Source organism: Stegostoma tigrinum, chromosome 2, assembly GCF_030684315.1.
Source record: "Stegostoma tigrinum isolate sSteTig4 chromosome 2, sSteTig4.hap1, whole genome shotgun sequence".
In the NCBI taxonomy this organism is placed as follows: domain Eukaryota; kingdom Metazoa; phylum Chordata; class Chondrichthyes; order Orectolobiformes; family Stegostomatidae; genus Stegostoma; species Stegostoma tigrinum.
In genome coordinates, this window is record NC_081355.1 from 126,154,900 (window position 1) to 126,179,571 (window position 24,672).

At 40.6% G+C, this 24,672-nt stretch overlaps 1 protein-coding gene across 1 annotated transcript in view; it reads left to right on the forward strand.

Moving 5' to 3' along the window:
- Positions 1–23,855: 23,855 nt before the first annotated feature.
- The window catches only part of jcada (junctional cadherin 5 associated a), a 294,400-nt gene continuing 293,583 nt past the window's right edge, over positions 23,856–24,672 (forward strand). The window contains exon 1 of the mRNA XM_048560759.2: positions 23,856–23,923. The gene's annotated coding sequence lies outside the window, so the exon portion shown is untranslated. The remainder of the gene's footprint in view (positions 23,924–24,672) is intronic.

Sequence of the window (24,672 nt, forward strand, 5' to 3'; positions counted from 1 at the left end):
TGCTGAGCTGGCAGGAGAGCGAGTTGAGGCCTGGGCCAAATCAGCCATGATCTTGTTGAACAGCAGGGCATATTTATGGGGCCGAATGGCCCGCTCCTGGTCCTGTATTTTTGTACTCGTATGCTCAATCTTAGCAGTGCTACTTGTGTGAAGGAAATCTTATGAGGACTTTAGTTCACTTAGCTAGCTGGTTAGCTGGCTTGCAATGTACAATGACACTAATGACACAGATTTAGTTCCTGTACTGGCTTACATCATGAAGGCCCTACCCTCAATTCACCTGTGATGTGATAACTCTCAAGTTATATTCACTACTAATTGCCTCTTTCTAATGAGAGAACACCTCTGGGATTTTCACTTTCTATTTTTCATTCTAGCCCCCCAGAAGTAAACCCCAGGACTTGGTTTACCATATTTTTTCTGTTGCATTTATAGCCTGAGTCACTACATATAATGATTTGTGTTTTAGTATCCTAAATTCCTACAAACAAAGGATTTAGGAGTGGGATTAAACCAATCAGCCCTTTGATCTTGCTGCAGCATTTAACAAAATCATGGCTGATCTGATTCTGATGTCAGTTCCATTTTCTTGTATGCTGCCATGAACATTGAATCCCTTACCTATCAAAAATCTGTCATCTGGCCCTCTGCTTCTTTTAGATTCTGATTCCAAATAAGACATGACATGTTTATTTTTCTTAGATAAATGCATTGAGTGACATTTTCATATGTTGAAATTAATTTGTGAGTTATCATATTGCAAATTTAATAATGTCTTTCTGCAAGCTGTTACAGTCCTCCACAGTAATGACAGTATCCTGGATTAATAAACACAGATTTGAAAATTAGGATTTGCATACTCTTCATGTCTTTTTAAATTTAGGTATTAATATTTTCCCCATCCTGTGCCGCTGCTTTTATCTCTAATGAAAAGCTTGGAAGTAATCCCTCTTGTCTGGCCAATATTTGTCTCTCAATCAATATGACAAAGCTGGTTTGCTAGTCATTATCACATTGCTGCTTGTCAGAGGTTGTTATGTTCAAATTACTTGCTGTGTTTGTTTTATTACAAGAGTGGCTACTCTTCAAAGTAGTTCGTTGGCTGTAAAGTACTTGGAGATGTTTGGTGATTGTGTAAGTGCTGTATGAAAGTAAGACTTCAGCATTACCAAAATTCCTTATTTGTTGTTTGAAGTTGAAGTTGTTGTGCTTTCCCAAAAACCCGGTTTATACTTGCTCCAATAGATAAACTATCCTCTGAGATGAACTGGCTTTAAGTCAGTAGTATATTTACATGTAAATGTAAATTACATTTTTTTTGTTTTCTCTGAATGGTTCAAGGGCTCTTTCTAATGCCTCAGAGTGTTTATGCTTTTCCTTTTCAAACAATTGTATCTTCACTTAAATTGTTTGGAAATTTGAGAGCAAACTTCCTGCTCTGGGTAATTGTCTTTGCACTGAGATTACTCATAAGGCTCCCAACATTGCCTCTGATCTTTGCCAAGAGATGGTTCCATGCAACTTGAATTATTTTCTTAATCACTGTTTACAAAATAAAACCAACTTCAAAGTACAAAAGCAAAGGCTGTTTGAGCTCTTTGAAAGGGCTACATATTTATCCAACATTCCTGCTCTTTCATAGAGTCATACAGTATGGAAGAGAGGGCTCAGAAAAGATTTAATAGGGTATTGCTGGGAATGAGAGTTTGAGGTATAAAAATAGGCTGGATTCTTTTGGGCTTTTTTCATGGGAGCGTAGGAGGTTGGGGGTGGGATGTGACCTTATAGAGGTTTACAATATCTTGAGGGGCATAGATAAGGCAAACGACAAGGTCTTTTCCCTAGGTCGTGCAGGTTCAAAACTAGGGGCCTCATTTTTAAGGTGAGAGGAGAAAGATTTAAAAGAGACCTGAGGAGCAACTTTTTCACACGTTGGTGTTTCTTATGTGGAATGAACTATCAGAGGAATTGGTAGATGCAGGTACAGTTACAACATTTAAAAGACATTTGGCTAGGAACATGAATAGGAAAGGTTTAGTGGGATAGGGGCCAAACACAGGCAAATGACACTAGTTTAGTTTGGGAAAACTTGATCAGCATGGATGAGTTTGACCAAAGGCTTCATATTCTGCAGAGATTTAACCTTGAAATAATTATTCAATTCCCTGTTGAAAGTCATTATTGGCTCGGCTTCCACCAACCATTCTGGCAATGCAATCCAGATCATAACATTTTGCTGCAGGAATTGTTCTGTGTTTCATTTAGTTCAATTAGCTTTGACTCTAGATTACCTTCAGTTGTGTTATATTTGATGTGGATTGAGTTGGATTGAAATCAGGTTGAATGTAACACCCCACATCAAAAGCACAAGTAACGCAGTTGACCCTGCAAATATTTGATATTTGATGTGGATTGAGTTGGATTGAAATCAGGTTGAATGTAACACCCCACATCAAAAGCACAAGTAACGCAGTTGACCCTGCAAATGCTTCCAGACTAACATTTTGTGATTTACTCCAAAACTGGATCAACAGTCTGACATTTTTAAGCTCGTTGAATTCAACATCCTGATTTTACCATCACCCTCTCTGGTTACCGTCTGTCCTACTTGTAGATCAGACCAAGCAGAGATAGCAGACAGCAGGGAGTGGCATTGGAAACCCTTAACATTGATTCTGTATCCCATCAAATCTCATGGCATTAGGACAAACATGAGCAAAATAACTTCCTCAGAAGTTCCTCAGGGCAACCCCCTAGGCCCAGCCATCTTCATCTGCTTTACCAATGATGTTTCCTCCATCATTAGGTTAGAGTGGGATGGTTACTAACAATTGCACATAATGTCCAGTACCATCACATACTGAAGTAGATTGTGCCTGCATACAGCAAGCCTTGAACAACATTTGAATTTGGACTCTTAAGTGGCAAAGAAGTGCCAGGTGAAAATCATCGTCAACAAGAGGACCTCTAACCATCTCCCTTTGATATTGAATGGCATTACCGCACTAGAATCTCCCAATGACAACGTGCTGGGCTTAATATTGACAAGAAACTGAACTGAATCATCCATATAAATACAATGGCCCCAAGTGGGGATCGAAGAAAGGATAAAATACAGAGTGTTTCAATAGTCCTTAATTAAATGGTTTTGCCATAATACCTCTTTTTCAACTTTACAACCAATTACTCCAATAACATATGTCTTATTTTCAGTAATGCCGGTCTTATCCAACTCCTAGCAGCAGTGAGGAAGTTCCTGTTCATTCAGCTCATTTGGCCATCGCCTGCATGGCTACTAGGTTTTCAAGCTGTGAAAGCAAAGAGATTGTGGCTGAGAATGGTAGGAAACCCATTTTGCTAGGTAGTAAATTAGATGTACTCTAGACTCAAGCATGGTGAGTCAAATATGGATATCCAAAGATCAGGGGTCTTGCTGATTTGAATTTATGTGCAATTCAACACAATGTTGAAAAGAAGCCATCAATTCAATTAAAGCTGCACAAATGTCTCATAACTGCCCTCAGAGACACTCAATTCTCCACTTCCAAAGAAGAAGAACAATCTGATGATCCTCAACCTTCAATTTCCAGAGCTGCAGATGAGCCAGATAAAGATCCTGCCAGCTCTGCATATACAATCTTATTTCTGAGGCAAGAAACATTAACGTATATTCTTTTTGCTTATTTTCACGTTTACTTTGATTTTCTATGTTAACTTTGTGCTTGGTTGACATTCCAGAAACATAACTCAAACATTGGCTTCTGTAAGATTGTGTATTTCAAATAATGCAGTTTTACTTAACGCAATGGTTTTCAGGGGCCCAACATCAATGGTGGGCTTCCTGTAACTCACCACCTGTCTCCTCAGATCCTGTCCATCATCTACAATGCACAAATCAGGAATGTGATGGAATTCTCCCCACCTAACTGGATGGCTGCTACTCTAACAGCATGCAAGGAGCTTGACACCATCCTGGAAAAAATAACTGCACTTGATTGGTGATAGCAAAGTGTGGAGCTGGATGAACACAGCAGGCCAAACAGCATCTTAGGAGCACAAGAGCTGCTTTTGTGCTCCTGAGATGCTGCTTGGCCTGCTGTGTTCATCCAGCCTCACATTTTATTATCTTGGATTCTCCAGCATCTGCAGTTCCCATTATCTCTGCACTTGATTGGTGCCCAGTTGGCCAACTTCAACTCACTCCACTGCTTGTACACAGTGTTCCCACTGCACCATCTACAGAGAAACTGTAGCAACTTACCAAAGCTCTACTGACAGCACCATCCAAAATGCATACACTTTATTACCAAACATGCAAAAACATTGGACATTGAAATAGCATCCCTTGTAAACTCCCTTTACCAATAAACCTTACTTGGAAATATATCACCATTTCAACAATGTCAATGGATCAAAATTATGAAATTCTTTACCTAACACCACTGGGTGTATACTGACTGTGACAGAACCACAGAATTTGTTCCAGCAAAACACATTCATAGAACATAGAACATAGAACGTAGAACAATACAGCACAGAACAGGCCCTTCAGCCCTCGATGTTGTGCCGACCTGTGAACTAATCTAAGCCCATCCCCCTACACTATCCCATCATTATCCATATGCTTATCCAAGGACTGTTTAAATGCCCCCAATGTGGCTCAGTTAACTACATTGGCAGGCAGGGCGTTCCAAGCTCTTACCACTCTGAGTAAAGAACCTACCTCTGACATCTGTCTTAAATCTATCACCCCTCAATTTGTAGCTATGTCCACTTGTATAAGCTGAAGTCATCATCCTTGGAAAAAGACTCTCACTGTCCACCCTATCTAATCCTCTGATCATCTTGTATGTCTCTATTAAATGCCTTCTTAGCCTCCTTCTCTCCAATGAGAACAGACCCAAGTCCCTCAGCCTTTCTTCATAGGACCTGCGCTCCAGACCAGGCAACATCCTGGTAAATCTCCTCTGCACCTTTTCCAATACTTACACATCCTTCCTGTAATGGGGCGACCAGAACTGCATGCAATATTCCAAATGAGGCTGCACTAGCGCTTTGTACAGTTGCAGCATGACATCACGGCTCCGGAACTCAATCCCTCTACCAATAAAACCTAACACACCGTATGCCTTCTTAACAGCACTATCAACCTGGGTGGCAACTTTCAGCGATTTATGTACATGGACACCAAGATCCCTCTGCACATCTACACTACCAAGAATCTTTCCATTTACCCGGTATTCTGCCTTCCTATTATTCCTCCCAAAGTGAATCACCTCACATTTATCCGTATTAAATTCCATTTGTCACCTTTCGGCCCAATTCTGCAGTTTATCCAAGTCTCCCTGCAACCTGCAATATTCTTCCACACTGTCCACCACTCCACCGACTTTAGTGTCATCTGCAAACTTACTAACCCATCCACAAATGCCTGCGTCCAAGTCATTTATAAAAATGACAAACAGCAGTGGTACCAAAACAGATCCTTGAGGCACACCACTAGTAACTGGACTCCAGGCTGAATATTTTCTATCAACCACCATTCGTTGCCTTCTTACAGAAAGCCAGTTTCTAATCCAAACTGCTAAATCTCCCTCAATCCCGTGCCTCTGTATTTTCTCCAATAGCCTACCACGTGGAACCTTATCAAAGGCTTTATTGAAGCCCATGTACACCACGTCAACTACCCTACCCTCATCCACATGCTTGGTCACCTTCTCAAAAAACTCAATGAGGTTTGTGAGACACGACCTGCCCTTGACGAATCCATGCTGACTATTCAGTTTATCATTTTGGCACCAGCTCTCTGTAGGTTAAATTTCGCTGATGCTTCTCCCCCACCTTCACCCCACATGGTTGTACCTTCTTTTTAGATAATAATTAAATCCTTCTTGAAAGGCCTGATTGATCTTCCTTCACCACATTCTCAGGCAGTGCATTCCAGGTCCGAGCCACTCACTGAGTGAAAATGTTTTTCCTCAAGTCACCATTGTTTCTTCTGTCAAGAACATTATACCTGAGATTTTTGGTTCAGCAAAGGGAACATTTTTTTCCCTTAACGCTCTGTTCAGATCCCTCATGATCTCAAAGACCTCCGTCAAATTTTCTTTTGAACTTTGCAGCTCCAAGCGAAACAATCCCAACATCTTCAATCTATCTTCTTCATTTCCTCATCATTCGAGCCATTTTTGTGAATCTTTTCTGCACTGTCTTCAATGCTTTCATATCTTTTCTCAAAGGTGGTGACCAGAGCAGGCAATACCCAGCAGTACAGCAGCCAAATAGGTGTTCTGTATCTTCTTTGCTCTTACATTGTGTACCCCTGTAAATAATACCTAGGATGACATATGCTTTATTAGCCATTCTCTACACTTGTCTTACCAACTCCAATCACTTGGATCATATGCACCCAGGCCCCTCTGCTCCTGAATCACCCTTTATTTTAATTAAGATGATCACCTTCTGTAGAGCACTTTGGGAAGGCCAATAAAACTGGGCTTACCAGTTTGAAGGAATAAAGATAAATGTTATATTGAATGGGTTGGGTGGATTTAGATTGTGACGTGGGCAGTTTGAGGCGAACTGAGATCCAAAAGATAATGTCACCATTACTGAAGCAGACAACATTGTTAAAGGTCAGGAGTAGCACAGTGTGCATATTGTGAGCTGCTGCCAGTCACGTTGCAAAGTGATCAATTTTATGACAGGACATCTCTGGCTGCTGTAGCTCACATTGTATGTGGCCTAGTTCTGTGAATGCTGCACATAAGGCAAAATGCAATACGCCAATAAAAGCACAATCATTTGTAGAAAATGCTGCATTGCTTCTTTGGGAGATGAAATTTCAATAACCACTCCCTTGTCATGATGTATCTACTTGTGACACATGCCTTTGTTCTGGCACCTCTCATGACTATTACTAATACTATCAGAAGCAGATTGTTGTTAGTCTGGGATAACAGCTGGCATTAATTGAGAAAGTTGATTTCTGTGTTTGGATCAGGAACAGTGGAGGGGAACAAGGAACAAGGCAAAGACATACAAGCCTGGCTGAATGCACAGTTTAGCGTCATCTTATTTGCACAACAAAATACTTAAAGGTTAGTAAAGTTCTCTGTTCTCATTATAGTTGATGACTAACCCTCTGTGAATTTAGACCCACCAACCTTGAATACTAGTAAATGCTGAATAGTAGCTTCATAAATGCTAGAATTGGGGAAAAAAAACTGATGGCTCGAAATGACACAGATGTACAGCTATATGTGAAAGGTGGACTGTTAGTACAGTGTGACTGGAGTATAGGTTAATCAATGCTGCCAGTACAGCTATCATTTTAGTTGCATAAATAAAAGCACCATTAAGTTTGAATTGATTTAAATGTTACTGAAGGGAAGTATGTGAATATTGAAGGAATGAGTTCTACTCTATGTGAATACATCCCCTGGAACATATGAAGGCAGTAAATTTGGACAAACCTAAAGATAGGTGCAGGATCATCAAGCAGCATCACCTGCATGTTTGCCTCTAAACCATACACCATCCTGACTTTGGAAACTTATCACCATTCCTTCAATGTCATTGAGTCAAAATCCTGGGACGACCTTGTGTAATAGTACTGTGGCTTGCCCTTACAGCCCAAGGAATACAGTGATTCAATAAAATCGTTCAACACATCACCTCCTCAAGGACGGGTAAGGATCATCTCCCGTGATGAATCAATAATCTATCTACACAAATTGATTGAAATGCAGGCAGCCAATGCCAACTTCCTATTGACTGTTCATTGTAATGATTTCAATGTGCAGCCAGTTCTAATATTTACTGCCTGGAAATATCAGCAGAGAGCCCAAATTTATAACTTCCTAACACCGCTTTAAAGTGGAGGCGTATTGTGGCTGGAGCATTTGTGCAGGAAGTGAATCTATTCTGGGAAACAGCCAAGAATGGCATAACGTGGGAGTACAAGCTGCAAAGATTTTGGACGCTGCAGGGGAGGTCTTTATAGATGAAGTAAAAAGGAGCCCAGATGTTGTATATTTGCAGGGAACCAGGATGTCTTCCAGACATAGTCAGAACACGGTGGGACCTGACAGCTGTGGCGATGTTGTTATTTAACAATCCCAGGTTTAGGCCTACTTATTTTGTGTTTGTCTCCAAGATGGTAAAATGCAGTTTCTGTGATTTTTTTTCAGCACCCTTAAAAGCAACCTTCTGGGGCTGTTGTACTTGAATTTTGTTAACACTGATGATTCTTCCTTGAGGTATAACAGATCTCTCCTAATCTGACTGCATTAACTGACTTTTGAACATCCCAGGTACTTCATTCATGGAATTACAATGGTCTGGAAATGGAGAGTGGAGGTAAAGTGTTGAAGTATACAATAATTCTTCAATTATGTTGAAACTCAGATTCAGGATAAAATGTCTCAAGTTAAGTGCTAAAAGACCTGATGTGCAAAATTGGACTTGCTTGCAGCTTTTATTTGGATGTATAGCTGTAGGATGTAAACAAAAATGGGTGTTACTGTGGATAGGCATCTACTTCTTCTGAGGAACACGATAGACTATGAGAGCAAAAATAGAAATTGTTGGAAAAGCTCAGCAGGTCTGACGACATCTGTGGGGAGAAATCACAGTTAATGTTTCAGGCCAAGTGACCCTTCCTCAGACTCTATCGCCTTGGTTAGGGGATGCGGTGTACTAGCGGTATTATCGCTGGACTGTTAATCCGGAGACCCGGATAACATTCTGGGAACCTGTGTTCATTTCCTGCCCCAGTAGTTGGTGGAATTTGAATTCAGTAAAAACCAGGAATTAAGAATCTAGTGATTATCGTGAGTCGGTTGTCAAGAAAAGCCCATCTGGTTCACTAGTGTCCTTTAGGTAGGGATGGAAGGAAACTGACATCCTTACCTGGTCGGGCCTACATGTGACTCCAGGCCCACAGAATGTAGGTGACTGTTAACTACCCCCCTGGGGTAATGAGGGATGAGCAGCCTAGCCAGGAGGGGGCACCCTTTTCCTGTAAATTAATAAGGAAAAACAATGCAGCTAACATGCACTAAGAATAGGCAATGCAGGCAGGCTATGGAGTCAATCATATATAATGTTGATTTGACGTATGTGAGGCCTTTTTAAAGCGCAGTGTTCCATTCAGTGATGCCACTTACCATTGTACAGCTGAACACACATTCAACTGTTTGGAGGATTCCACTCAGACCACAGAAGAACCATTTAAAGATTTTCCTAACTAGAATCCTACACACATTTGGTGATTTCTGTAAATCTTCCAAATTCCAAATGTCTACAGAGAATGGTATGTAAGGTGCTGAAGAAGCTTTTTGTTGCTTTTACATCTTCATCACAAATCATTAGTTCTAGACAAATACGTGACTGTAGCTATTTCTCTTGGAAGATATCATGATGCCTTTACAAATGAAAAACCTTTTGCCTTTTTGCAGTCCGTATCCCTCTATTTCCTACCTATTCATGTATCTGTCAAGATGCCTCTTAAATGTTGCTATTATATCTGCCTCCACCAGCTCCTCTGGCAATGTATTCCAGGCACTTAACATCGTCTGTGTAAGAAATGTGCCTCTCACATCTCATTTAAACTTACCAACTTTACCTTAATCCTATGTAGTAATTGACACTTCTACTCTGGGAAGAAAAGACTCTGACTATCCTTTCTATCCATGCCTCTCAAACCTTTGTAAACTTCTATCAAATCACCTCTCATCCTTCAATGTTCAAGTGAAAGCAAACTATGTTTGTCTAATCTCTCCTTATAGCTAATAGCCTCCAAATGAGGCAACTTCCCAGAAAACCTTTTCTGTACCGTCTCCAAACTTTCCACATTCATTTTGTAACGTAGTGACCGGAACTACACAAAAATACAATTGTGTACAAATTGTACAATTACAATAATACATATAATTCTCCGACCTGAACCTCAGCCAAGAACGTGTAAGAAAATCTTCCCTTTCGATAAGTACATCCTCACTGACTTCTGCCATAAAGGTAACTTTAGAACAGTGTATGAACAAAATTGCTGAGGTGAGAGGGTGACCAGGCCACAAGCTTTAATAGGTCTGGCCTCTGACATATTAGCAGCATCTTTCAGTTTGCTGTCCACTGTTGTATAAGGGAGGTTAATGAATCTCTTCATTCAAAGAGAACTGATACATTGCATTCACTAGGTCACATGTGATGCTTTAGCCCAGGCATTGTCACTGAGGAGTTCCGAACAATTTAAGCTACTTGGATTTTGTGGGGTTTGGAGAAGGCCAGTTCTTAATAATGATGCATCAGTAATGAATAGATCCTTCAACAGAGGAAAAGATTGTAGATGTGACATGACATTTCCACAGCAAGTGGCTTTCTAGCTCAGTGGTAGGAACATTCCTATTGTGTGACAAGAGCCTAATAGTATTTGCTTTTAATCGATCTGCTTGGGTGTGTAGTGGCATAAAACTGGTGCAGATGGGATTTGAATGCAGGCCTCCTGGCCCAGAGGTAGGGATACTACCTTTGCACCAGACAGCCCCAGTGACAAAATTGTTAACTGTGTAGTCTTGAAAATTTCTACACAGGACTGACTCACATTGGATTCGTGTTCTCATGGCCATGCAATCACATTTAAAGGCACATTTGTTGAGGGAACTTCATTACCAGCATTAGAAAGTTAATTGATTGTCGATTTATACTGGATGTTGAGTGCAAACTGATAATGGAACATACAGAGGTTATATAGGACATTAGTTATTTCAAAGGACAAATCACACAGATCACAAGGTATATGTGGTGAGTAGAATAATTCCATTACCTTTACCATTTGGCATTAATATTCAGACTCCATCTATAAAATCTCAGCCAAATTTCTCAATAAAATTGCAAATGTAGACTCTATCATTTGATTCCATCAAAGGAAAATGATGGAATAGTTGTGTTGGCCAAAATCCATAAGCATCCCATCCGAACACACACACAGATTTAATTGAAAATGATTTCAAAACTCATTTCTATGATGGAGGTTTCAGAGTGGACCAGGATTAAAATCTGACGTGGATAGGCTGGAAGAAAATAGGGTTAGGTAGGCAGACTGACGTCATCTTATATTCTACGAGATTCAGGGACTATGTGGCTAAGATCAGGCCCAGGATAGGAGAAGGTGGCAGAGACTTGCATGTTTTAAAATGTTGCTCAATTAACTTGGCAGTTAAATCTTAATACAGAACTTCCATTCAACCACTAAGTGATTGTAGTGTCTCAATGCAACATTTTTCTACGATGTAATAATATTTTTCATGTAATGAAGCATCACACTGTTTCAAGAGTTTGCAATCAAAGGAACTTGTGTGGAATAGACAGAAAACAATCGTTTGGAGATGACCTGAAGAGGCAATAAATGTTGTAAGACATGGGCTTTGAAAAAAGCAAACGGGGAGTATGGGAAGCAAAATTCAAAATCTAGTGACATTTTAGAAATACAGCAAATGTTTTATTAACTTTAGGACCAGGAATGTGTTGGTCGATTAAATATTCTGGTTGATCAAGAAGTTCACATGATCAGTGTAAAAACACAGTAATTAATAGAAACTTAATGGAAGTTGTATATAAATCACTGTTATAATTTATTTGCAGCACAAATCGCTTAAATAATAATGCAACAATAATAAAACATTCCGGAAGAGAGCCTTCTAACTCATACCCTCACCTGGTTAAAAACTGAAAGAACTGTGGATGCTGTAAATCAGAAACAAAAATAGAAATTTCTGGAAAAGCTCTGGAAGCATCTGTGAAGAGAAATCAGAGTTAACATTCCGAGAAGGGGGTCACTGGACTCAAAATGTTAACAAGATTTTTCCCTCAGCTGACAATTCAGACTTTGGTCAGAATGCGATGTTTGAGGAGAAATTGAATCAAAATTGAATTAACTATTAATATTTCATGTGACCATTTGATCAAACAACAATATTTACATTGAGGTGAATAACTTTAAAAACTATAATAATTTGACAGAATAATACAGTAAACTTTATAGTATTTGAGGTGCTGGTTAAAACAAAGTTATCTGTAAACACAGCCATGTTTGCAGAATAAGAAGCATTTGGAATGAGTACGCACCAGTTTAAACTTAAACATTACTGAAAAGAGAGACAGGTTGCCAAATCTTTTCATTTTGCACTTATCAGGATAAATGTAAGAACATCAAATTTCAAATGATCTCAAGGATGGTGATTGGTTGTCAGGTTGATCCTGATTATGTTGTAATGAAGATATCAACAGGAAACTATAGGCTCCCCATAGTTCCAAATAATAAAACTTTAAATTTACTGCTGTACTTCATGCGTTGAATGAAGGAATTGCTTGCCAGGCTAATGTAGCATGATTCACTTAAATTAAAGAGTCAAGTAAGACGCATTAAGGCATTGGCACATGCTTACATCATGTCTAATATGTACTAGTCCTGACCTGGGTGGTAAACACAAGCTCATTCCTGTATGTCACCGAATTTCCTGTTGACAATAAACTTCACAACGGACAGAGAAGCATCAAAAACGTGCAGGTGAACCATGAAACAAAGTCTCAACAGGACATGCTGACCTCACAGGAAAAGCTAAAACAAGTGAACAAGCAATGACAGAACAATTGTAGGCCTTAACTTGCTTGTAAATGTACTCAGTGGTTGTGACTGAAAACTCAATATAATGAGTTTGGGAAACAGTGTGGAGGAATGTAACAAAAAAGAAATCAGGAGGATGTAGGCAGATTATTGGAATGAGCAAAGAGAAGGGGTGACAAAGGTAATGTGTCAAGGAATAAGTGGATTCATTTAAGCAATTTTAAAGGGTGAAAGATTGCAGAGTTCAAACACACAGTTTGCAGGAAAAGTGAGTATAGGTGCATTAAAACTTGAGTATTGCTGAAATAAGAGACACTTTTGAGAAAGCTATTCATCTTGATGTCTTGATTTTGTTAATAAATGTCTCTTTCAATCAAAAATGTTTTTGCAGCTTTGCCTGAAAATTTGAAATGGTTTATGATAGGCTGCTTTACTAAATATGATAACGTAAGCCTTTTTTAAGGTTCTCAGCCTAGAATTTTTGTTTTCCATAAATGTAAGAAAGTTTACTCTTCCTGTCAGGACCTAACTAACCTCATGTGTCCAATATTGGCTGTTGTATCCGAGGTTTATGACTTTGATTTTTTGGCTTGTAGCTTTGGTAAGAGTCTGTGGGGTCTTCGCAAGAATTATTAATACTTTTCACTATTTCTTGCTGTCTTGATCCTTTTAGAGGAAGGCTTTATCCTGTCATTTTGTTTTAACAGGCTTGTTTTTAACTGCAGATTGCTGTATTCACAAAAGTAGATAGGCTCTGCATGCTTTTGAGCGGCTGAATATTTAAAGGTATGCTTACAGTTTTCTAACAGGATATTTTTCTTTTCTTCTCCTCCTTAGATGGCTGTAACTTTTGTAGAGCTGACAATTTTTTCAGACTAGTGCAAGCAGGTCAAAATCGATTATTGACAATGGTATATTCTCAGGAACCACTACTGCCAACAAGCTATATTGTCATTTCCATCAGATACATCTGAGGTTCCTTGGGTATATCCATTGCTACTTATCCTTTTTAAGGGTTTAGTCTAAAAGTTACTAATACCAAATAGGCAAGGATATGAACATAGAGTCTGCAGCAGAAGACAAGTTTGCCTGATAAACAGAATTATATTTAATTGCTAGTTGTATTATTTCTGAAATGCATGAAAGCCCTCCAGATGTTATGTTATATCTGTGAGGTCAGCATGTCCTGTTGAGACTTTGTTTCATGGTTCACCTGCACATTTTTGATGCTTCTCCACCCGTTGTGAAGTTTATTGTCAGCAGGAAATTCTGTGACATGCAAGAACTAGCTTGCGTCTGGGGAACTGCTTTAAGCAGAAGCAAGTGCCTTAATACATTTCACCTGGCTCTTTCATTTAAACCAACCATGTCACAGCAGCCTGGTGAGCTATTCCTTCATTTAATACATGAAGCACATGGTAAATTTAAAGTTGAATATTTGGAATTATGGATAGCCCATAGTTCCCTGTTGTTATCTTCATAACAACCTAATCAGGGCCAACCTGACAACCAATCCCAGTTCCAACCACAGAAGATGGCAAATGAAAGTTCGTATATAAAGGCGCTTCCCAGTAAGTCAGACACAGATGAATTTACTTGCATACCTGTTCCACTGAACAATACCGGTAGGAATTCAAGTTAATAAGGCCCTAACCCTCCCCAAGCCTTTAGGCTTTGAGGCCTCTCAGTGGATAAAGTGGAACCAACAGTTTACAAGTTTTTACAACCTCAAGCCTTACTTTCAAACCTGATCACAACCAGGTTTGTGTGATTTTATGTATTCCATCAGGAGAATTATTTCTTGCCAAGTTTGAAACAGATAAGATACAATAACATATTGAGAGTAATTACAGCACTCAGCACTCACTTCAGGTGTAAGGCTTATCTGAGTTATCGGTTGAGCTGGGTTTAATTGGCACAGCCAAGAGTAGGAATAAACCACAAAAAGTGGCTGGAGAAACTCAGCAGGTCTGTCAGTGTCTGTGGAGAGAATACAGGGCTGATGTTTTGAGGTGGATTTGACCTTTTCACAGAAATTCTGCTTTGTTCTGTTCTAAAAAAGAGAAATACCAGGCTCGAATCATTGACTTGGTTTCTGTCTCTACAGGCGCTGCCAAACTTTCTGAGTTTCCAGAGCAATCTCTGTATTTGTTTCAGATCTGCAGCATTTTGCTTTTATGACAGAAGTCATACTTTGAGGACCGTGTGTTTCATAAATGACCTCCATCATTTTGCAGACACTGTGACTGCAGGGGACTTCCAAATGAGCTTTTCCAAGACTGTATTGCAGATGGCTTCCTGAATTAGGCTCTATGTGATTGCTCACAACTGAGAGAAGACCCCATGTTGTCTAAGGCTGTTGAAATAACCCGGCAGGCTAAATTCCATAAACAGAGTTAGTGCATGGGAACTACAGCTGAGTCTGCTGTCCACTTGGTTAACTGCAAGTTAGCTAGGCCATCCAGAATTCAAAAACAATGGAAGGAAGGCAGCGTCACTACATCCTGCTCCTTGCTCATTGTGTGGTGGGACGGAAGCAAGTTCTTTGCCCTGGGCTGGCGGAGTTCAAATCTAGAAGAGATAGGTTTAATGTGAGCAGGGCAAGATTTAAAAGGGACCTAAAGGGCAACTTCTTCACGCAGAGGATAGTGTGTGCATGGGATGAGAACATATAGAACATAGAACATAGAACATTACAGCACAGTACAGGCCCTTCGGCCCTCGATGTTGTGCCGACCTGTCATACCGATCTGAAGCCCATCTAACCTACACTATTCCATGTACGTCCATATGCTCATCCAATGATGACTTAAATGTACCTAAAGTTGGCAAATCTACAACCGTTGCAGGCAAAGCGTTCCATTCCCTTACTACTCTTCTGAGTAAAGAAACTACCTCTGTCATCTGTCCTATATCTTCCACCCCTCAATTTAAAGCTATGCCCCCTCGTGCTCACCGTCACCATCCTAGGAAAAAGGGTCTCCCTATCTACCCTATCTAACCCTCTGATTATTTTATATGTTTCAATTAAGTCACCTCTCAACATTCTTCTCTCTAACGAAAACAGCCTCAAGTCCCTCAGCCTTTCCTCATAAGACCTTCCCTCCATACGAGGCAACATCCTAGTAAATCTCCTCTGCACCCTTTCCAAAGCTTCCACATCCTTCTTCTAATGCGGTGACCAGAACTGTACGCAATACTCCAAGTACAGCCACACCAGAGTTTTGTACAGCTGCAGCATAACCTCTTGGTTCCGGAACTCGATCCCTCTATTAATAAAAGCTAAAACACTGTATGCCTTCTTAACAGCCCTGTCAACCTGGGTGGCAGCTTTCAAGGATCTGTGTACTGGACACCGCGATCTCTCTGCTCATCTACACTACTAAGAATCTTACCATTAGCCCAGTACTTTGCCTTCTGGTTACTCCTACCAAAGTGCATCACCTCACACTTGTCTGCATTAAACTCCATTTGCCACCTCTCAGACCAGCTCTGCAGCTTATCTATGTCTCTCTGCAACCTACAGCATCCTTCGTCACTATCCACAACTCCACCGACCTTAGTGTCGCCTGCAAATTTACTAACCCATCCTTCTACGCCCTCATCAAGGTCATTTATAAAAATGACAAACAGCAGTGGACCCAACACCGACCCTTGCGGTACACCACTAGTAACTGGTCTCCAGGATGAACATTTCCCATCAACCACCCCCCTCTGTCTTCTTTCAGCAAGCCAATTTCCAATCCAAACTGCTATATCTCCCACAATTCCATTCCTCCGTATTTTGTACAATAGCCTACTGTGTGGAATCTTATGGAACACCTTGCTGAAATCCATATACACCACATCAGCTGGTTTACTCTCATCTACCTGTTTGGTTACCTTCTCAAAGAACTCAATAAGGTTTGTGAGGTGCTACCTTCCCTTCACAAAACCGTGCTGACTATCCCTAATCAATTTATTCTTTTTTGGATGGTTATAAATCCTATCCCTTATAACCTTTTCCAACACTTTATCAACAACTGAGGTAAGGCTCACTGGTCTATAATTACCAGGGTTGTCTCTACTCCACTTCTTGAACAGGGGTACCTGTCAGGGATGAGCTGCCAAAGGAAGTGGTGGTTGGTACAATTACAGCATTTAAAAGATGCCTGGATGTGTATATGAATAAGAAGGGTTTTGAGGGACATGGGCCAAATGTTGTCAAATGGGGCTAGATTAATTTTGGATATCTGGTTGTCATGGACAAGTTGGGCTGAAGGGTCTTTTTCTATGATGTACATCTCTATGAATCTATGACTGTATAATGTTGGCACACACTTGGAACTAGGACTGAAATTGTATGGGTCTCTCTTCCACCTACTCATTAGTATAGTATAAGTAGTTTGTAAACGTTTCTGTTCATCGTTATGACAGCAGGTTTGCATCTCTCCATGTCCCTGATATGATCAACAGTCCAGTTAATTTTTTAATTTATGCTGATTGTCCATGATGATGTTGTGGGAGATTGTGATGATAATGCTGTTGAATATCTAGGGTAATCAGTAAGATTTTATTCATACAAAATGGTTTTTTATCTGGTATTTATGTGGTAATCGCTAATTTATCAGGTGTCTTGGTCTTGCAGCATGTGGACATGCATTTAGTATTTGAGCAGTTACAAGTGAAACTTATCACTGTGCAATTACCAACAAACATCCACATTTAAACCATAAGACCATGATGTAAAAGGAAAGGCATGCTATTCCATCTATTGAGTATGTGCTACCATTCAAGGAGATCATGGCTGATCTGATTATCCTCAATTTCACTGCCTTGCTTTCTTGCCCCGAAGGCCTTAGTTTTCTTACTGATTAGAAATCTGAGACTTGAATGTACTTAATGACTCAATCTTGGTAGGACTCTGAGTTCAAGAATCCCACAGATTTATTACCGTCTGAAAGACGAAATTCATTCTCATCTCTGTCTTAGCTGGGTGACTACCTACTCTGAGAGTATGCTGCCTGATTGCAGACTTTCCCATAAGGGGAAACAACTTCTCAGACATGATGTCCCTGTGTGAAGCCATGTTGAGCCTGTTTGATTATATAGTGTTTTCCTAATGATAGATATTGAGGTAACAGACCTCTAATTACTTCTGAATTTAAAATGAACGGAAGGCCATTGAAGAAGCACTTGAAGATGGTTGGGCCTTGAGCACTAATCTGAGGAAATCCAGCAGAGATGCCCTGATGCTGAGATGATGTGTATATCTCTCAGCTCAGATATCATCTTGTTCTTACGTCGATCACGTATTATTGGAAATCTGAGACGTATATCATTCCAAAATACTTTTGTGTTTTTGGTATTTTAAAATTGCTGAAGAAATATACATTTTGTTGAAGCTTTGCATTTTGTACCCATCAGGACATTTTTCAGGAATATGTCTTTTTCTGCAATACTGAATGTTTATACTACCAAATGATTATTGCATGGCCCTATGACAGCATGCCACACAAGTTTACAAACAGGGTATCTTGTTAAAAAACCTGGAACTAGATCAGGGACTTGTTGAGACAGGAGAAGAATTAGTCCTCCAAGACAAGATGTCAAATCAAGAGAGTATTCCAAATGGAGTGCACCAGGGATCTGTGCGGGAACCCTCAATCTGATCTGTGTTGCTGATTTGAATTTTAAGTGCAGTTTCAATTTTGAATTGGTGATATATATGAGGAGGCAATTGAGCCCAATGAAGAATTACAGCAGAACGTAAGCAAAATAGGCAAATAGGCAGAGCTATGAAGTTAAATTAATCATTTTTAACCACCTTAGATCATCATAGGTCTGGAAGTCATAGTCATCAAGTCATACAGCAATGATACATGACTAAGCACCGATAACATCCCATTATTACAAGATCAGTAATTGGCAATTAAAGCAGAAGCTATGGCAATTACAGCGTACAGCCTGGTTTTATTGCCTGCACACTGCACCCCACCCCCAACAACTTCCTGTTATGCTGGTGTATGCTGGGCAGCCAAGAGCAGAAAATGCTACAGTTACGTTCCAGCACAATTGTGCATATAACAGTTTCTAGACCATTGTCCATGGTGATCTTGACAGCTAGTAAAAGTCCCTGATATTAAAGTACATAACAACTCCAATGTTTCCCTATATTTTATTTCGCAGCAAGCAGCATGGCTTTAATTAGCCTGACGACACAGCCATCTTTTTGGAAATATTAACAATTGAATGAACTGATGCTAGCAAGTCAGCAGAGAGAATCTTCTAGATATTAGCTGTCTGTATATACTAATATACTTTGTGTGCGTGAAGAATGCCACTGTGCAAATTTACAGTAGCAAAGAACCTTCAGTATGCCGATTGTTCAATACTAAGCAGCGATATTATCAGTTAAATGGTAATTAAAGTATTAAACACATTTTTCTGGGTTTACTATTACTACAGCATGTTGAAAGGAGAACATTTACCCTGTGGAAAATTTCAACCCTTCTAAATCGAACATGAAGATTCTTTGAAAAAGATGATTAGTAGATGTTTTGCCACTAGAGGGCACAAAAGGTCTTTGCAAATGAGCACGTTACCAGTAAGGGAGAACTGGTGGCTATCGATGATCTGGAATTTATAGCAGGAATAGCTACTGTTTGATTTAGAAGCACATCAGACTATGAAGTTGGGTGACTTGCCCACTGGTAGATGAGGCAATGTCTCAGTTCAGCCAGAGTATCACCGAATGGCAGGACATGTTTGAGGGGCTGAGTGGTCAACTTTTGTGTCGAGGAGCAACAGAAAGATTGAAGATGGGGAGGCAAGTAAGATCCAGCAGGTGTGTTCCTGCCACCTACCTTGACCTGTTGGAAATATTATGGTGGGCAGGGGAGACCAAGGTCCTTGGGTGGCCAATGAATGGTTTCTAAAGGACTCCATCAGCTTCCGGAAAGGTTTCTCCTTGGTGGAGGGTTCGATGACCGGGGGAAGGATTTAAGGAAGGCGCAGGAAGTTTAGAGGTACAGTAAGGAAAAATATCTTTACCTAGAGGCTCTTGGGAATCTGGAACTCATTGCCTATAAGGGTGAGACACAAAACCCGCATATAATGTAGGAAGTCATTAGATGCATAAGGGGATCGGAATAGTCAGGTGCTTGTTTTTGCTTGGCACAGACTCAATGGGACAAAGGCCCTTTATTCTGTGCTGTAGACCTCTATGATTCTATTACAAGATGTTTAAAAGCATTTTCTTCCTGCCTTTTTTCTCTAAATCCCACTTTTCATTCCCTCTATTTAACATTCTATATGTATTTTGAATTTAATTAACCATTTTAATTTAAGCAACCTGCATTAAACTCTGCTCTGTAAGGTGTCTTTGATCTAAACAATGAAGGATACACACTGTGTGTGGTTAGCTCATTTGGCTGAACAGCTGGTTTGCAATGCAGTGTGTGATGTTAACAGTGCAGATTCAATCCTTGTACAGGCTAAGTCACCATGGGATTCCTGCCTGCCCTCTCACCCTTACCTGAGGTGTGCTGACCCCCAGGTTAAACACATCACCAGTTGTCCTCAGGTAAGGGTGAAAGGGCAGGCAGGAACCCCATGGTGACCCCAAGGAAACAACTGTTGCATCATGAGAACTCAAAGGTAAAGTTGTTCAAGAGAGTGGGACTGGAACAACTTTACCTTTGAGTTCTCATGATGCAACAGTTGTTTCCTTGGGAAAGCAAACAACATAATCAAAGACCCCTTCCACCCTGGTTATCCTCTCTTTCACTCTCTTTCATCTGACAGAAGATGTAAAAGTTTGAATACACATAAAAACAGATTCAAGAACAGCTTATTCCCCATTAATATCGGACTTTTGAACTGATGGCTCAAATGTTAATTCTGGTCTCTCCCTCTGCACCTTCTCTGTGGCTGTAGCATTGTATTCTGCACTTTGTCCTGCCACCCTGAGGCACTTTGTACGGTATGATCTGCCTGTGTAGCACATAAAACAACTCTTTTTACTGTATCTCGGTGCATGTGACAACAATAAACCAATCAAATCAAATCCCTGTTTCCGAGCCAGGAGAATCAGATTCAAGACCCATCTGCTCTCAAAGTACATAACAACATTTTTGAACAGGCTGATTATTAAAATATATTTACACACTTTTCCAACCTAACACAAGTCCTAGCCCATTTAGAGAGGGCCTTGGCTGTTTTTAATTTCTAATCGCTACGACTCTAAGTTCAAATGACCAAAAAAAGTCTTTGGCTGTGCCTTAGAGTAAAGAATCACCAGTATCACTTCCTTTGTGAGAACTACAGATTTTGCACCTGTATGTTGCTCATCATTTGTGGCAGTAAGAGGTAGCAAGGCCTGATACTCACTGGGTTTTTAAAAAATAATTTAACTTTATTGGTACAATTCCACTATGACTTTGCTGCTAGGATGGAGACCTTTCTAGAACACCTCCTGCCTCAGGAAACTAAAAAACAAAGAGGAATTCCAGGAGATAAAAAGGTGTAGAGCTGGATGAACACAGCAGGCCAAGCAGCATCAGAGGAGCAGGAAAGCTGATGTTTTGGGCCTAGGCCCTTCATCAGAAATTGGGGAGGGGAAGGGGGGTTCTGAAATAAATAGGGAGAGAGAGGGGGAGGCAGATAGAAGATGGATAGAGGAGAAGATAGGTAGAGAGGAGACAGACCCGTCAAAGAGGCGGGGATGGAGCCTGTAAAGGTGAGTGTAGGTGGGGAGGTAGGGAGGGGATAGGTCAGTCCAGGGAGGACGGACAGGTCAAGAGGGCGGGATGAGGTTAGTGGGTAGGAGATGGGGGTGGGGCTTGAGGAGGGAGGTTGGGATAGGTGGAAGGAAGGACAGGTTAGGAAAGTGGGGACGAGCTGGGCTGGTTTTGGGATGCAGAAGGGGGATGGGAGAATTTGAAGCTTGTGAAGTCCACACTGATACCATTGGGCTGCAGGGTTCCCAAGCGGAATATGAGTTGCTGTTCCTGCAGCCTTCGGGTGGCATCATTGTGGCACTGCAGGAGGCCCAAGATGGACATGTCATCTGAGGAATGGGAGGGGGAGTTGTTTAATGCAAACTGAGCGTAGGTGTCCAGCAAAGCAGTCTCCTTCACCTCCCCCATTTCTGAAGAAGCATCTGGGTCTGAAATGTTAGCTCTCCCTGCTCCTCTGATGCTGCTTGGCCTGCTGTGTTCGAGCAGCTCTGCACCTTGTTATCTCAGATCTTGCAACATCTGCAGTTCCTACTATGTCTGAAGGAATTCCAGGAGAACGATCAGATGGAGGTTTCCCCCTACCTGAGGTGGGCTGCACTCTGCTAAAGACATGCATGTGGAAGGTTTCACTTGAGTCGACCTGAGCAGAACCATCTGGACACGAAAGGGCTTCATTCAGCAAATATTCTTTCCCAGGGTGGTCTTTATCCAGTTCAGGATTATGGCTGGCATTATCATCTTGTTGTACAAGCCAAAATGTTGGCTTAAGTTGGTGCAAATTAAAGCAATACTGATGCAATGACAGAATGGGCTCAAACTGCATGACAACCGGGAGTCAATGAGTGGCTGTGCATGATGCAGTCATGTTATCTTTATATTGATAAATATTTGGGTTGGAACGATGGGAAATGGTTAATGTAACAAAACTTAAAATACATGCTCACCTGAAATAAGGGCAGGTCTGAGATGCAATGAAAGAGGTGTAAGGGAGTTGTAGAACAGAGAATACTTTGCAGCATGCAATGATGGGTCACCCAGCAAAAAAAAAGGTACTGCCAGTTAGCCAGGGCAATCTCATTCAAGTTAGACGTTTTGGAAGATAGTCTCAGTGCAAAAGATGATTTAAGTCTATGAAGTTGCACACCGCTGACACCTAAAGTACAGAATTGGAAACATGAATGACAGCTACCCTGGCATTTACCCAAGCTTGTATTAGTTCATGGTGAGAGCACAGGAGAAAAACTGCTGTAGACTGGGAACGAAAGATCTGAAGAACACCAAACAGAGCATGCTCTAAGTAGAGTATACCTGGGCTCAGGACCTTCACTGCACACAGTCCTGAAGTAATTACTCTCTCTGTTGTAGTTGATAGCCTAGATCCAGTGATCAGACATAATTACACAAACACTGTGGGCTTCACTGTATTATTTCCAAACTGGGCAGGCTGCTTGGCATACACACACATTGGCATATGACTCTTTGCACCATTGGACTGTCTGGATAGATGAACCCTGCAAAGTTCAAATTCCTTAGCACAGCAGCAGTTGGAACCCTTAAGAAAGCAACTTGTTTCTCTTCCAATTTCAACTGAATATTGGGGCTCCTCAAACAAGCTGTGTTTCTCCAAACAATTTCAGGCTTTTGCTTCAGGTTATACAGACCATGTCTTTTTATTTTTTTCTGTGTTTTTGATTTATTCATTTACTTGTTCATGGGATGCGGGTGTCGCTGGCTAGGCTGGCATTTATTGCCCAGAGGGCAGTTAAGATTCACCAAATTGTTATGGGTCTGGAGTCACATATTGGTCAGACCAGGTAAGGATGGCAGTTTCCTTCCCTAAAGGACATTATAGTGAAACCAAATCATAGCAGGTCAGTCAGTTTGGTTGGCTGGATAGTTAGATTGTAATAAGAGTGTTGCCAACAGTGTGGGCTTAATTCCTGCACTGCCTGAGGTTATCATTAAGGTTCTTCCTTCTCAACTTCTGTTCTTGGCTAAGGTTCAAACAAGTGAAAGTACCTGGAGAAGAAAAATCAAGGCACAGCATTCTCATCAATGAAAGGTCACCTCTGCAAGCCTTGTGAACTGGAGCCACTGAACGGTTTTCCCTTTGCCTATTACACCATTTTGTCTTGCATCTGTCTGTATCTGTGGATGGAAGGGTAGCTTATAAGTGGGTTTAATTAATAGTTAACTTGTCAACAGTTCATTTTTTTAAAAAAAGACTAAGAATCATTTATTTTTAATAATAAATAATTCTTGTTAAGTGCAGAAACCTGGCCTGTCTGTTCTGGGTCTGAAAGGTAAATCAGGTACACTTTTAAAAATCTTTAATTTTTGTAATGATTCTGGGAACTGTGGGATTTAATTGTCAGCACACTACCGCAGCGAGGCATAACAAGGTGAAAATCGGGTTTTAATCGCTTCTCTTGGTGTGCTTTCAACAATTAGTAAACACATTTAGCTCCCACCTCCACCATTTTATCACTGCCTCATGATATCATCAGTGTTGCTTGCCTCTAGCCAATGTATATCCTGATGCTGATGGAGCTGCAGTTCCAGCATTTCCTGAGTTTATGTGAGTAATTTGCTCCTTGTTGGCATGTTGATGCTTGAACCGTTGCATAAACAGCTCTGCAAATGATGCTTTTGTATAACGATCACTCCTGGGCCTTGGCTTTAATTACCTGTCACATCGTGGTTGTTCTAATAGAACAGTCAGCCAAGTATTCCCTCTGAAGGCAGAACAGAAAAAAAACGACCGCAAGTGTAACTAATTACGATGTGACTCACTTCCTACAGAAAGTTCCATGAATTGTTTGTGCTATTGTGTAGATCCCAGGCCTGTTTCCTAAATCTTTATCTTCTGCTGGGAAAATCAGCCACAAGTTATTGTTGTTTGAGTGAGCTATTCCAATGAGATAATGGGCTCGCAATACTGTGGAAAATGTTGCATCATTTAATTTTTCTCTGTGCACTAATTAAGTGTTCATTAGTTCTGCAGTAATTTGCAGAATGAATGGTCTTTCATCTCAGCAGTCTCCAAAGTTTATAGACATGAGGTTTGGTGGTAGAATCCACAGACATAGTTGCCTTCAAAATTATATATTAACGGTATTGAGCATGCTTGTTAGATCACTTAAACCTCCCTGCAGACAAGCAATCCCTTTTTAAAATGTCTTTTTATGTGTGTGAAAAGGAGAGAGGGAGGTAGTGTATTATGTACAGAACCAGGGGGACAGCATCATTTGTGATATGCACCAAATGGTCACATTCTGACCTTTTACTTTGTATGAAAAAGTGTAAATGTTGTGTATCTCCCTTCTA